This window comes from Symphalangus syndactylus, chromosome X (assembly GCF_028878055.3).
Source record: "Symphalangus syndactylus isolate Jambi chromosome X, NHGRI_mSymSyn1-v2.1_pri, whole genome shotgun sequence".
NCBI classification, from domain to species: domain Eukaryota; kingdom Metazoa; phylum Chordata; class Mammalia; order Primates; family Hylobatidae; genus Symphalangus; species Symphalangus syndactylus.
This window is the reverse complement of record NC_072447.2, coordinates 5,875,881-5,891,666: the sequence shown is the minus strand read 5'-3', so window position 1 is coordinate 5,891,666 and position 15,786 is coordinate 5,875,881.

Genomic DNA, 15,786 nt, shown 5'->3' with positions numbered 1-15,786 from the left:
CGGAGCGCTAAGAGGGTAATAGTGGAAAAAGGAATGTCTCCAAATATAAACTACACAGAATCATTCTGTGAAACTTCTTTCTGATCTGTGCATTCAGCTAACAGAGTTAAACCATACTTTTGATTGAGCAGATCTGAACACTCTTTCTGTTGAAAATGCAACTGGACATTTGGAGCGCTAAGAGAGTAGTAGTGGAAAAAGGAATATATTCAAATATAAACTACACAGAAGCATTCTGTGAAACTTCTTTCTGATCTGAGCATTCAGGTAACAGAGTTAAACCATACTTTTGATTGAGCAGTTTTGAAACACTCTGTCTGTAGAAAATGCAACTGGACATTCGTAGCGCTAAGTGGGTAATAGTGGAAAAAAGAATATGTTCAAATATAAACTACACAGAAGCATTGTATGAAACTTCTTTCTGTTCTGTGCATTCAACTAACAGAGTTGAACCTTAGTTTTGATTGAGCCTTTCTGAAACACTCTTTCTGTAGAAACTGCAGTTGGACATTCTGAGCGCTAAGAGGCCTCTATTGGGAAAAATAATATCTTCAAATAAAAACTACACAGAAGCATTGTGTGAAACTTATTTCTGATATGTTCATTAAGCTAACAGAGTTAAACCATACTTTTGATTGCGCAGTTCTGAACACTCTTTCTGTAGAAAATGCAAGTGGACATTTGGAGCGCTAAGAGGGTAATAGTGGAAAAAGGAATATATTCAAATATAAACTACACAGTAGCATTCTGTGAAAATTCTTTCTGTTCTGTGCATCCAACCAACAGAGTTGAACCTTACTTTTGATTGAGCCGTTCTGAAACCCTCTTTCTGTAGAAACTGCAATTGGATATGCTAAGCGCTAAGAGGCCAACATTGGGAAAAAGAATATCTTCAAATAAAAACTACACAGATGCATTCTGTGAAACTTATTTCTGCTCTGTAAATTCAGTTAACAGAGATAAAACATATTTTTTATTGAGCAGTTATGAAACACTCTTTTTGTAGAAAATGCAAGTGGAGATTCGGAGCGCTAAGAGGGTAATAGTGGAAAAAGGAATGTCTTCAAATATAAACTACACAGAATCATTCGGTGAAACTTCTTTCTGATCTGTGCATTCAGCTAACAGAGTTAAACCATACTTTTGATTGAGCAGATCTGAACACTCTTTCTGTAGAAAATGCAACTGGACATTTGGAGCGCTAAGAGCGTAGTAGTGGAAAAAGGAATATATTCAAATATAAACTACACAGAAGCATTCTGTGAAACTTCTTTCTAATCTGAGCATTCAGCTAACAGAGTTAAACCATACTTTTGATTGAGCAGTTTTGAAACACACTGTCTGTAGAAAATGCAACTGGACATTCGTAGCGCTAAGTTGGTAATAGTGGAAAAAAGAATATGTTCAAATATAAACTACACAGAAGCATTGTATGAAACTTCTTTCTGTTCTGTGCATTCAACTAACAGAGTTGAACCTTACTTTTGATTGAGCCGTTCTGAAACACTCTTTCTGTAGAAACTGCAATTGGACATTCTGAGCGCTAAGAGGCCTATATTTGGAAAAAGAATGTCTACAAATAAAAACTACACAGAAGAATTGTGTGAAACTTCTTTCTGTTCTGTTTGTTCAACTAAAAGAGTTGAACTTTAGTTTTGATTGAGCCGTTCTGAAACACTCTTTCTGTAGAAAATGCAAGTGGAGATTCGGAGCGCTAAGAGGGTAATAGTGGAAAAAGGAATGTCTCCAAATATAAACTACACAGAATCATTCTGTGAAACTACTTTCTCATCTGTGCATTCAGCTAACAGAGTTAAACCATACTTTTGATTGAGCAGATCTGAACACTCTTTCTGTAGAAAATGCAACTGGACATTTGGAGCGCTAAGAGCGTAGTAGTGGAAAAAGGAATATATTCAAATATAAACTACACAGAAGCATTCTGTGAAACTTCTTTCTGATCTGAGCATTCAGCTAACAGAGTTAAACCATACATTTGATTGAGCAGTTCTGAAACACTCTGTCTGTAGAAAATGCAACTGGACATTCGTAGCGCTAAGTGGGTAATAGTGGAAAAAAGAATATGTTCAAATATAAACTACACAGAAGCATTGTATGAAACTTCTTTCTGTTCTGTGCATTCAACTAACAGAGTTGAACCTTACTTTTGATTGAGCCTTTCTGAAACACTCTTTCTGTAGAAACTGCAATTGGACATTCTGAGCGCTAAGAGGCCTATATTGGGAAAAAGAATGTCTACAAATAAAAACTACACAGAAGAATTGTGTGAAACTTCTTTCTGTTCTGTTTGTTCAACTAAAAGAGTTGAACCTTAGTTTTGATTGAGCCGTTCTGAAACACTCTTTCTGTAGAAAATGCAAGTGGAGATTCGGAGCGCTAAGAGGGTAATAGTGGAAAAATGAATGTCTCCAAATATAAACTACACAGAATCATTCTGTGAAACTTCTTTCTGATCTGTGCATTCAGCTAACAGAGTTAAACCATACTTTTGATTGAGCAGATCTGAACACTCTTTCTGTTGAAAATGCAACTGGACATTGGGAGCGCTAAGAGAGTAGTAGTGGAAAAAGGAATATATTCAAATATAAACTACACAGAAGCATTCTGTGAAACTTCTTTCTGATCTGAGCATTCAGCTAACAGAGTTAAACCATACTTTTGATTGAGCAGTTTTGAAACACTCTGTCTGTAGAAAATGCAACTGGACATTTGTAGCGCTAAGTGGGTAATAGTGGAAAAAAGCATATGTTCAAATATAAACTACACAGAAGCATTGTATGAAACTTCTTTCTGTTCTGTGCATTCAACTAACAGAGTTGAACCTTACTTTTGATTGAGCCGTTCTGAAACACTCTTTCTGTAGAAACTGCAATTGGACATTCTGAGCGCTAAGAGGCCTATATTTGGAAAAAGAATGTCTACAAATAAAAACTACACAGAAGAATTGTGTGAAACTTCTTTCTGTTCTGTTTGTTCAACTAAAAGAGTTGAACTTTAGTTTTGATTGAGCCGTTCTGAAACACTCTTTCTGTAGAAAATGCAAGTGGAGATTCGGAGCGCTAAGAGGGTAATAGTGGAAAAAGGAATGTCTCCAAATATAAACTACACAGAATCATTCTGTGAAACTTCTTTCTCATCTGTGCATTCAGCTAACAGAGTTAAACCATACTTTTGATTGAGCAGATCTGAACACTCTTTCTGTAGAAAATGCAACTGGACATTTGGAGCGCTAAGAGCGTAGTAGTGGAAAAAGGAATATATTCAAATATAAACTACACAGAAGCATTCTGTGAAACTTCTTTCTGATCTGAGCATTCAGCTAACAGAGTTAAACCATACTTTTGATTGAGCAGTTCTGAAACACTCTGTCTGTAGAAAATGCAACTGGACATTCGTAGCGCTAAGTGGGTAATAGTGGAAAAAAGAATATGTTCAAATATAAACTACACAGAAGCATTGTATGAAACTTCTTTCTGTTCTGTGCATTCAACTAACAGAGTTGAACCTTACTTTTGATTGAGCCTTTCTGAAACACTCTTTCTGTAGAAACAGCAATTGGACATTCTGAGCGCTAAGAGGCCTCTATTGGGAAAAATAATATCTTCAAATAAAAACTACACAGAAGCATTGTGTGAAACTTATTTCTGATATGTTCATTAAGCTAACAGAGTTAAACCATACTTTTGATTGCGCAGTTCTGAACACTCTTTCTGTAGAAAATGCAAGTGGACATTCGGAGCGCTAAGAGGGTAATAGTGGAAAAAGTAATATATTCAAATATAAACTACACAGTAGCATTCTGTGAAAATTCTTTCTGTTCTGTGCATTCAACCAACAGAGTTGAACATTACTTTTGATTGAGCCGTTCTGAAACACTCTTTCTGTAGAAACTGCAATTGGACATGCTAAGCGCTAAGAGGGCAACATTGGGAAAAAGAATATCTTCAAATAAAAACTACACAGATGCATTCTGTGAAACTTATTTCTGATCTGTAAATTCAGTTATCAGAGATAAAACATATTTTTGATTGAGCAGTTATGAAACACTCTTTTTGTAGAAAATGCAAGTGGAGATTCGGAGCGCTAAGAGGGTAATAGTGGAAAAAGGAATGTCTTCAAATATAAACTACACAGAATCATTCGGTGAAACTTCTTTCTGATCTGTGCATTCAGCTAACAGAGTTAAACCATACTTTTGATTGAGCAGATCTGAACACTCTTTCTGTAGAAAATGCAACTGGACATTTGGAGCGCTAAGAGCGTAGTAGTGGAAAAAGGAATATATTCAAATATAAACTACACAGAAGCATTCTGTGAAACATCTTTCTGATCTGAGCATTCAGCTAACAGAGTTAAACCATACTTTTGATTGAGCAGTTTTGAAACACACTGTCTGTAGAAAATGCAACTGGACTTTCGTAGCGCTAAGTGGGTAATAGTGGAAAAAAGAATATGTTCAAATATAAACTACACAGAAGCATTGTATGAAACTTCTTTCTGTTCTGTGCATTCAACTAACAGAGTTGAACCTTACTTTTGATTGAGCCGTTCTGAAACACTCTTTCTGTAGAAACTGCAATTGGACATTCTGAGCGCTAAGAGGCCTATATTGGGAAAAAGAATGTCTACAAATAAAAACTACACAGAAGAATTGTGTGAAACTTCTTTCTGTTCTGTTTGTTCAACTAAAAGAGTTGAACCTTAGTTTTGATTGAGCCGTTCTGAAACACTCTTTCTGTAGAAAATGCAAGTGGAGATTCGGAGCGCTAAGAGGGTAATAGTGGAAAAATGAATGTCTCCAAATATAAACTACACAGAATCATTCTGTGAAACTTCTTTCTGATCTGTGCATTCAGCTAACAGAGTTAAATCATACTTTTGATTGAGCAGATCTGAACACTCTTTCTGTTGAAAATGCAACTGGACATTTGGAGCGCTAAGAGAGTAGTAGTGGAAAAAGGAATATATTCAAATATAAACTACACAGAAGCATTCTGTGAAACTTCTTTCTGATCTGAGCATTCAGCTAACAGAGTTAAACCATACTTTTGATTGAGCAGTTTTGAAACACTCTGTCTGTAGAAAATGCAACTGGACATTTGTAGCGCTAAGTGGGTAATAGTGGAAAAAAGCATATGTTCAAATATAAACTACACAGAAGCATTGTATGAAACTTCTTTCTGTTCTGTGCATTCAACTAACAGAGTTGAACCTTACTTTTGATTGAGCCGTTCTGAAACACTCTTTCTGTAGAAACTGCAATTGGACATTCTGAGCGCTAAGAGGCCTATATTTGGAAAAAGAATGTCTACAAATAAAAACTACACAGAAGAATTGTGTGAAACTTCTTTCTGTTCTGTTTGTTCAACTAAAAGAGTTGAACTTTAGTTTTGATTGAGCCGTTCTGAAACACTCTTTCTGTAGAAAATGCAAGTGGAGATTCGGAGCGCTAAGAGGGTAATAGTGGAAAAAGGAATGTCTCCAAATATAAACTACACAGAATCATTCTGTGAAACTTCTTTCTCATCTGTGCATTCAGCTAACAGAGTTAAACCATACTTTTGATTGAGCAGATCTGAACACTCTTTCTGTAGAAAATGCAACTGGACATTTGGAGCGCTAAGAGCGTAGTAGTGGAAAAAGGAATATATTCAAATATAAACTACACAGAAGCATTCTGTGAAACTTCTTTCTGATCTGAGCATTCAGCTAACAGAGTTAAACCATACTTTTGATTGTGCAGTTCTGAAACACTCTGTCTGTAGAAAATGCAACTGGACATTCGTAGCGCTAAGTGGGTAATAGTGGAAAAAAGAATATGTTCAAATATAAACTACACAGAAGCATTGTATGAAACTTCTTTCTGTTCTGTGCATTCAACTAACAGAGTTGAACCTTACTTTTGATTGAGCCTTTCTGAAACACTCTTTCTGTAGAAACAGCAATTGGACATTCTGAGCGCTAAGAGGCCTCTATTGGGAAAAATAATATCTTCAAATAAAAACTACACAGAAGCATTGTGTGAAACTTATTTCTGATATGTTCATTAAGCTAACAGAGTTAAACCATACTTTTGATTGCGCAGTTCTGAACACTCTTTCTGTAGAAAATGCAAGTGGACATTCGGAGCGCTAAGAGGGTTATAGTGGAAAAAGGAATATATTCAAATATAAACTACACAGTAGCATTCTGTGAAAATTCTTTCTGTTCTGTGCATTCAACCAACAGAGTTGAACATTACTTTTGATTGAGCCGTTCTGAAACACTCTTTCTGTAGAAACTGCAATTGGACATGCTAAGCGCTAAGAGGCCAACATTGGGAAAAAGAATATCTTCAAATAAAAACTACACAGATGCATTCTGTGAAACTTATTTCTGATCTGTAAATTCAGTTATCAGAGATAAAACATATTTTTGATTGAGCAGTTATGAAACACTGTTTTTGTAGAAAATGCAAGTGGAGATTCGGAGCGCTAAGAGGGTAATAGTGGAAAAAGGAATGTCTTCAAATATAAACTACACAGAATCATTCGGTGAAACTTCTTTCTGATCTGTGCATTCAGCTAACAGAGTTAAACCATACTTTTGATTGAGCAGATCTGAACACTCTTTCTGTAGAAAATGCAACTGGACATTTGGAGCGCTAAGAGAGTAGTAGTGGAAAAAGGAATATATTCAAATATAAACTACACAGAAGCATTCTGTGAAACTTCTTTCTGATCTGAGCATTCAGCTAACAGAGTTAAACCATACTTTTGATTGAGCAGTTTTGAAACACACTGTCTGTAGAAAATGCAACTGGACTTTCGTAGCGCTAAGTGGGTAATAGTGGAAAAAAGAATATGTTCAAATATAAACTACACAGAAGCATTGTATGAAACTTCTTTCTGTTCTGTGCATTCAACTAACAGAGTTGAACCTTACTTTTGATTGAGCCGTTCTGAAACACTCTTTCTGTAGAAACTGCAATTGGACATTCTGAGCGCTAAGAGGCCTATATTGGGAAAAAGAATGTCTACAAATAAAAACTACACAGAAGAATTGTGTGAAACTTCTTTCTGTTCTGTTTGTTCAACTAAAAGAGTTGAACCTTAGTTTTGATTGAGCCGTTCTGAAACACTCTTTCTGTAGAAAATGCAAGTGGAGATTCGGAGCGCTAAGAGGGTAATAGTGGAAAAATGAATGTCTCCAAATATAAACTACACAGAATCATTCTGTGAAACTTCTTTCTGATCTGTGCATTCAGCTAACAGAGTTAAATCATACTTTTGATTGAGCAGATCTGAACACTCTTTCTGTTGAAAATGCAACTGGACATTTGGAGCGCTAAGAGAGTAGTAGTGGAAAAAGGAATATATTCAAATATAAACTACACAGAAGCATTCTGTGAAACTTCTTTCTGATCTGAGCATTCAGCTAACAGAGTTAAACCATACTTTTGATTGAGCAGTTTGAAACACTCTGTCTGTAGAAAATGCAACTGGACATTCGTAGCGCTAAGTGGGTAATAGTGGAAAAAAGAATATGTTCAAATATAAACTACACAGAAGCATTGTATGAAACTTCTTTCTGTTCTGTGCATTCAACTAACAGAGTTGAACCTTACTTTTGATTGAGCCGTTCTGAAACACTCTTTCTGTAGAAACTGCAATTGGACATTCTGAGCGCTAAGAGGCCTATATTTGGAAAAAGAATGTCTACAAATAAAAACTACACAGAAGAATTGTGTGAAACTTCTTTCTGTTCTGTTTGTTCAACTAAAAGAGTTGAACTTTAGTTTTGATTGAGCCGTTCTGAAACACTCTTTCTGTAGAAAATTCAAGTGGAGATTCGGAGTGCTAAGAGGGTAATAGTGGAAAAAGGAATGTCTCCAAATATAAACTACACAGAATCATTCTGTGAAACTTCTTTCTCATCTGTGCATTCAGCTAACAGAGTTAAACCATACTTTTGATTGAGCAGATCTGAACACTCTTTCTGTAGAAAATGCAACTGGACATTCGGAGCGCTAAGAGGGTAATAGTGGAGAAAGGAATATATTCAAATATAAACTACACAGTAGCATTCTGTGAAAATTCTTTCTGTTCTGTGCATTCAACTAACAGAGTTGAACCTTACTTTTGATTGAGCCCTTCTGAAACACTCTTTCTGTAGAAACTGCAATTGGACATGCTAAGCGCTAAGAGGCCTACATTGGGAAAAAGAATATCTTCAAATAAAAACTACACAGATGCAGTCTGTGAAACTTATTTCTGATCTGTAAATTCAGTTAACAGAGATAAAACATATTTTTGATTGAGCAGTTATGAAACACTCTTTTTGTAGAAAATGCAAGTGGAGATTCGGAGCGCTAAGAGGGTAATAGTGGAAAAAGGAATGTCTCCAAATATAAACTACACAGAATCATTCTGTGAAACTTCTTTCTGATCTGTGCATTCAGCTAACAGAGTTAAACCATACTTTTGATTGAGCAGATCTGAACACTCTTTCTGTTGAAAATGCAACTGGACATTTGGAGCGCTAAGAGAGTAGTAGTGGAAAAAGGAATATATTCAAATATAAACTACACAGAAGCATTCTGTGAAACTTCTTTCTGATCTGAGCATTCAGGTAACAGAGTTAAACCATACTTTTGATTGAGCAGTTTTGAAACACTCTGTCTGTAGAAAATGCAACTGGACATTCGTAGCGCTAAGTGGGTAATAGTGGAAAAAAGAATATGTTCAAATATAAACTTCACAGAAGCATTGTATGAAACTTCTTTCTGTTCTGTGCATTCAACTAACAGAGTTGAACCTTACTTTTGATTGAGCCTTTCTGAAACACTCTTTCTGTAGAAACTGCAGTTGGACATTCTGAGCGCTAAGAGGCCTCTATTGGGAAAAATAATATCTTCAAATAAAAACTACACAGAAGCATTGTGTGAAACTTATTTCTGATATGTTCATTAAGCTAACAGAGTTAAACCATACTTTTGATTGCGCAGTTCTGAACACTCTTTCTGTAGAAAATGCAAGTGGACATTTGGAGCGCTAAGAGGGTAATAGTGGAAAAAGGAATATATTCAAATATAAACTACACAGTAGCATTCTGTGAAAATTCTTTCTGTTCTGTGCATTCAACCAACAGAGTTGAACCTTACTTTTGATTGAGCCGTTCTGAAACCCTCTTTCTGTAGAAACTGCAATTGGACATGCTAAGCGCTAAGAGGCCAACATTGGGAAAAAGAATATCTTCAAATAAAAACTACACAGATGCATTCTGTGAAACATATTTCTGCTCTGTAAATTCAGTTAACAGAGATAAAACATATTTTTTATTGAGCAGTTATGAAACACTCTTTTTGTAGAAAATGCAAGTGGAGATTCGGAGCGCTAAGAGGGTAATAGTGGAAAAAGGAATGTCTTCAAATATAAACTACACAGAATCATTCGGTGAAACTTCTTTCTGATCTGTGCATTCAGCTAACAGAGTTAAACGATACTTTTGATTGAGCAGATCTGAACACTCTTTCTGTAGAAAATGCAACTGGACATTTGGAGCGCTAAGAGCGTAGTAGTGGAAAAAGGAATATATTCAAATATAAACTACACAGAAGCATTCTGTGAAACTTCTTTCTAATCTGAGCATTCAGCTAACAGAGTTAAACCATACTTTTGATTGAGCAGTTTTGAAACACACTGTCTGTAGAAAATGCAACTGGACATTCGTAGCGCTAAGTTGGTAATAGTGGAAAAAAGAATATGTTCAAATATAAACTACACAGAAGCATTGTATGAAACTTCTTTCTGTTCTGTGCATTCAACTAACAGAGTTGAACCTTACTTTTGATTGAGCCGTTCTGAAACACTCTTTCTGTAGAAACTGCAATTGGACATTCTGAGCGCTAAGAGGCCTATATTTGGAAAAAGAATGTCTACAAATAAAAACTACACAGAAGAATTGTGTGAAACTTCTTTCTGTTCTGTTTGTTCAACTAAAAGAGTTGAACTTTAGTTTTGATTGAGCCGTTCTGAAACACTCTTTCTGTAGAAAATGCAAGTGGAGATTCGGAGCGCTAAGAGGGTAATAGTGGAAAAAGGAATGTCTCCAAATATAAACTACACAGAATCATTCTGTGAAACTTCTTTCTCATCTGTGCATTCAGCTAACAGAGTTAAACCATACTTTTGATTGAGCAGATCTGAACACTCTTTCTGTAGAAAATGCAACTGGACATTTGGAGCGCTAAGAGCGTAGTAGTGGAAAAAGGAATATATTCAAATATAAACTACACAGAAGCATTCTGTGAAACTTCTTTCTGATCTGAGCATTCAGCTAACAGAGTTAAACCATACTTTTGATTGAGCAGTTCTGAAACACTCTGTCTGTAGAAAATGCAACTGGACATTCGTAGCGCTAAGTGGGTAATAGTGGAAAAAAGAATATGTTCAAATATAAACTACACAGAAGCATTGTATGAAACTTCTTTCTGTTCTGTGCATTCAACTAACAGAGTTGAACCTTACTTTTGATTGAGCCTTTCTGAAACACTCTTTCTGTAGAAACTGCAATTGGACATTCTGAGCGCTAAGAGGCCTCTATTGGGAAAAATAATATCTTCAAATAAAAACTACACAGAAGCATTGTGTGAAACTTATTTCTGATATGTTCATTAAGCTAACAGAGTTAAACCATACTTTTGATTGCGCAGTTCTGAACACTCTTTCTGTAGAAAATGCAAGTGGACATTCGGAGCGCTAAGAGGGTAATAGTGGAAAAAGGAATATATTCATATATAAACTACACAGTAGCATTCTGTGAAAATTCTTTCTGTTCTGTGCATTCAACCAACAGAGTTGAAACTTACTTTTGATTGAGCCGTTCTGAAACACTCTTTCTGTAGAAACTGCAATTGGACATGCTAAGCGCTAAGAGGCCAACATTGGGAAAAAGAATATCTTCAAATAAAAACTACACAGATGCATTCTGTGAAACTTATTTCTGCTCTGTAAATTCAGTTAACAGAGATAAAACATATTTTTGATTGAGCAGTTATGAAACACTCTTTTTGTAGAAAATGCAAGTGGAGATTCGGAGCGCTAAGAGGGTAATAGTGGAAAAAGGAATGTCTTCAAATATAAACTACACAGAATCATTCGGTGAAACTTCTTTCTGATCTGTGCATTCAGCTAACAGAGTTAAACCATACTTTTGATTGAGCAGATCTGAACACTCTTTCTGTAGAAAATGCAACTGGACATTTGGAGCGCTAAGAGCGTAGTAGTGGAAAAAGGAATATATTCAAATATAAACTACACAGAAGCATTCTGTGAAACTTCTTTCTGATCTGAGCATTCAGCTAACAGAGTTAAACCATACTTTTGATTGAGCAGTTTTGAAACACACTGTCTGTAGAAAATGCAACTGGACATTCGTAGCGCTAAGTGGGTAATAGTGGAAAAAAGAATATGTTCAAATATAAACTACACAGAAGCATTGTATGAAACTTCTTTCTGTTCTGTGCATTCAACTAACAGAGTTGAACCTTACTTTTGATTGAGCCGTTCTGAAACACTCTTTCTGTAGAAACTGCAATTGGACATTCTGAGCGCTAAGAGGCCTATATTGGGAAAAAGAATGTCTACAAATAAAAACTACACAGAAGAATTGTGTGAAACTTCTTTCTGTTCTGTTTGTTCAACTAAAAGAGTTGAACCTTCGTTTTGATTGAGCCGTTCTGAAACACTCTTTCTGTAGAAAATGCAAGTGGAGATTCGGAGCGCTAAGAGGGTAATAGTGGAAAAAGGAATATCTCCAAATATAAACTACACAGAATCATTCTGTGAAACTTCTTTCTGATCTGTGCATTCAGCTAACAGTGTTAAAACATACTTTTGATTGAGCAGATCTGAACACTCTTTCTGTTGAAAATGCAACTGGACATTTGAAGCGCTAAGAGAGTAGTAGTGGAAAAAGGAATATATTCAAATATAAACTACACAGAAGCATTCTGTGAGACTTCTTTCTGATCTGAGCATTCAGCTAACAGAGTTAAACCATACTTTTGATTGAGCAGTTCTGAAACACTCTGTCTGTAGAAAATGCAACTGGACATTCGTAGCGCTAAGTGGGTAATAGTGGAAAAAAAATATGTTCAAATATAAACTACACAGAAGCATTGTATGAAACTTCTTTCTGTTCTGTGCATTCAACTAACAGAGTTGAACCTTACTTTTGATTGAGCCTTTCTGAAACACTCTTTCTGTAGAAACTGCAATTGGACATTCTGAGCGCTAAGAGGCCTCTATTGGGAAAAATAATATCTTCAAATAAAAACTACACAGAAGCATTGTGTGAAACTTATTTCTGATATGTTCATTAAGCTAACAGAGTTAAACCATACTTTTCATTGCGCAGTTCTGAACACTCTTTCTGTAGAAAATGCAAGTGGACATTCGGAGCGCTAAGAGGGTAATAGTGGAAAAAGGAATATATTCATATATAAACTACACAGTAGCATTCTGTGAAAATTCTTTCTGTTCTGTGCATTCAACCAACAGAGTTGAAACTTACTTTTGATTGAGCCGTTCTGAAACACTCTTTCTGTAGAAACTGCAATTGGACATGCTAAGCGCTAAGAGGCCAACATTGGGAAAAAGAATATCTTCAAATAAAAACTACACAGATGCATTCTGTGAAACTTATTTCTGATCTGTAAATTCAGTTAACAGAGATAAAACATATTTTTGATTGAGCAGTTATGAAACACTCTTTTTGTAGAAAATGCAAGTGGAGATTCGGAGCGCTAAGAGGGTAATAGTGGAAAAAGGAATGTCTCCAAATATAAACTACACAGAATCATTCGGTGAAACTTCTTTCTGATCTGTGCATTCAGCTAACAGAGTTAAACCATACTTTTGATTGAGCAGATCTGAACACTCTTTCTGTAGAAAATGCAACTGGACATTTGGAGCGCTAAGAGCGTAGTAGTGGAAAAAGGAATATATTCAAATATAAACTACACAGAAGCATTCTGTGAAACTTCTTTCTGATCTGAGCATTCAGCTAACAGAGTTAAACCATACTTTTGATTGAGCAGTTTTGAAACACACTGTCTGTAGAAAATGCAACTGGACATTCGTAGCGCTAAGTGGGTAATAGTGGAAAAAAGAATATGTTCAAATATAAACTACACAGAAGCATTGTATGAAACTTCTTTCTGTTCTGTGCATTCAACTAACAGAGTTGAACCTTACTTTTGATTGAGCCGTTCTGAAACACTCTTTCTGTAGAAACTGCAATTGGACATTCTGAGCGCTAAGAGGCCTATATTGGGAAAAAGAATGTCTACAAATAAAAACTACACAGAAGAATTGTGTGAAACTTCTTTCTGTTCTGTTTGTTCAACTAAAAGAGTTGAACCTTCGTTTTGATTGAGCCGTTCTGAAACACTCTTTCTGTAGAAAATGCAAGTGGAGATTCGGAGCGCTAAGAGGGTAATAGTGGAAAAAGGAATGTCTCCAAATATAAACTACACAGAATCATTCTGTGAAACTTCTTTCTGATCTGTGCATTCAGCTAACAGAGTTAAACCATACTTTTGATTGAGCAGATCTGAACACTCTTTCTGTTGAAAATGCAACTGGACATTTGGAGCGCTAAGAGAGTAGTAGTGGAAAAAGGAATATATTCAAATATAAACTACACAGAAGCATTCTGTGAAACTTCTTTCTGATCTGAGCATTCAGGTAACAGAGTTAAACCATACTTTTGATTGAGCAGTTTTGAAACACTCTGTCTGTAGAAAATGCAACTGGACATTCGTAGCGCTAAGTGGGTAATAGTGGAAAAAAGAATATGTTCAAATATAAACTACACAGAAGCATTGTATGAAACTTCTTTCTGTTCTGTGCATTCAACTAACAGAGTTGAACCTTACTTTTGATTGAGCCTTTCTGAAACACTCTTTCTGTAGAAACTGCAGTTGGACATTCTGAGCGCTAAGAGGCCTCTATTGGGAAAAATAATATCTTCAAATAAAAACTACACAGAAGCATTGTGTGAAACTTATTTCTGATATGTTCATTAAGCTAACAGAGTTAAACCATACTTTTGATTGCGCAGTTCTGAACACTCTTTCTGTAGAAAATGCAAGTGGACATTTGGAGCGCTAAGAGGGTAATAGTGGAAAAAGGAATATATTCAAATATAAACTACACAGTAGCATTCTGTGAAAATTCTTTCTGTTCTGTGCATCCAACCAACAGAGTTGAACCTTACTTTTGATTGAGCCGTTCTGAAACCCTCTTTCTGTAGAAACTGCAATTGGACATGCTAAGCGCTAAGAGGCCAACATTGGGAAAAAGAATATCTTCAAATAAAAACTACACAGATGCATTCTGTGAAACTTATTTCTGCTCTGTAAATTCAGTTAACAGAGATAAAACATATTTTTTATTGAGCAGTTATGAAACACTCTTTTTGTAGAAAATGCAAGTGGAGATTCGGAGCGCTAAGAGGGTAATAGTGGAAAAAGGAATGTCTTCAAATATAAACTACACAGAATCATTCGGTGAAACTTCTTTCTGATCTGTGCATTCAGCTAACAGAGTTAAACCATACTTTTGATTGAGCAGATCTGAACACTCTTTCTGTAGAAAATGCAACTGGACATTTGGAGCGCTAAGAGCGTAGTAGTGGAAAAAGGAATATATTCAAATATAAACTACACAGAAGCATTCTGTGAAACTTCTTTCTAATCTGAGCATTCAGCTAACAGAGTTAAACCATACTTTTGATTGAGCAGTTTTGAAACACACTGTCTGTAGAAAATGCAACTGGACATTCGTAGCGCTAAGTTGGTAATAGTGGAAAAAAGAATATGTTCAAATATAAACTACACAGAAGCATTGTATGAAACTTCTTTCTGTTCTGTGCATTCAACTAACAGAGTTGAACTTTACTTTTGATTGAGCCGTTCTGAAACACTCTTTCTGTAGAAACTGCAATTGGACATTCTGAGCGCTAAGAGGCCTATATTTGGAAAAAGAATGTCTACAAATGAAAACTACACAGAAGAATTGTGTGAAACTTCTTTCTGTTCTGTTTGTTCAACTAAAAGAGTTGAACTTTAGTTTTGATTGAGCCGTTCTGAAACACTCTTTCTGTAGAAAATGCAAGTGGAGATTCGGAGCGCTAAGAGGGTAATAGTGGAAAAAGGAATGTCTCCAAATATAAACTACACAGAATCATTCTGTGAAACTTCTTTCTCATCTGTGCATTCAGCTAACAGAGTTAAACCATACTTTTGATTGAGCAGATCTGAACACTCTTTCTGTAGAAAATGCAACTGGACATTTGGAGCGCTAAGAGCGTAGTAGTGGAAAAAGGAATATATTCAAATATAAACTACACAGAAGCATTCTGTGAAACTTCTTTCTGATCTGAGCATTCAGCTAACAGAGTTAAACCATACTTTTGATTGAGCAGTTCTGAAACACTCTGTCTGTAGAAAATGCAACTGGACATTCGTAGCGCTAAGTGGGTAATAGTGGAAAAAAGAATATGTTCAAATATAAACTACACAGAAGCATTGTATGAAACTTCTTTCTGTTCTGTGCATTCAACTAACAGAGTTGAACCTTACTTTTGATTGAGCCTTTCTGAAACACTCTTTCTGTAGAAACTGCAATTGGACATTCTGAGCGCTAAGAGGCCTATATTGGGAAAAAGAATGTCTACAAATAAAAACTACACAGAAGAATTGTGTGAAACTTCTTTCTG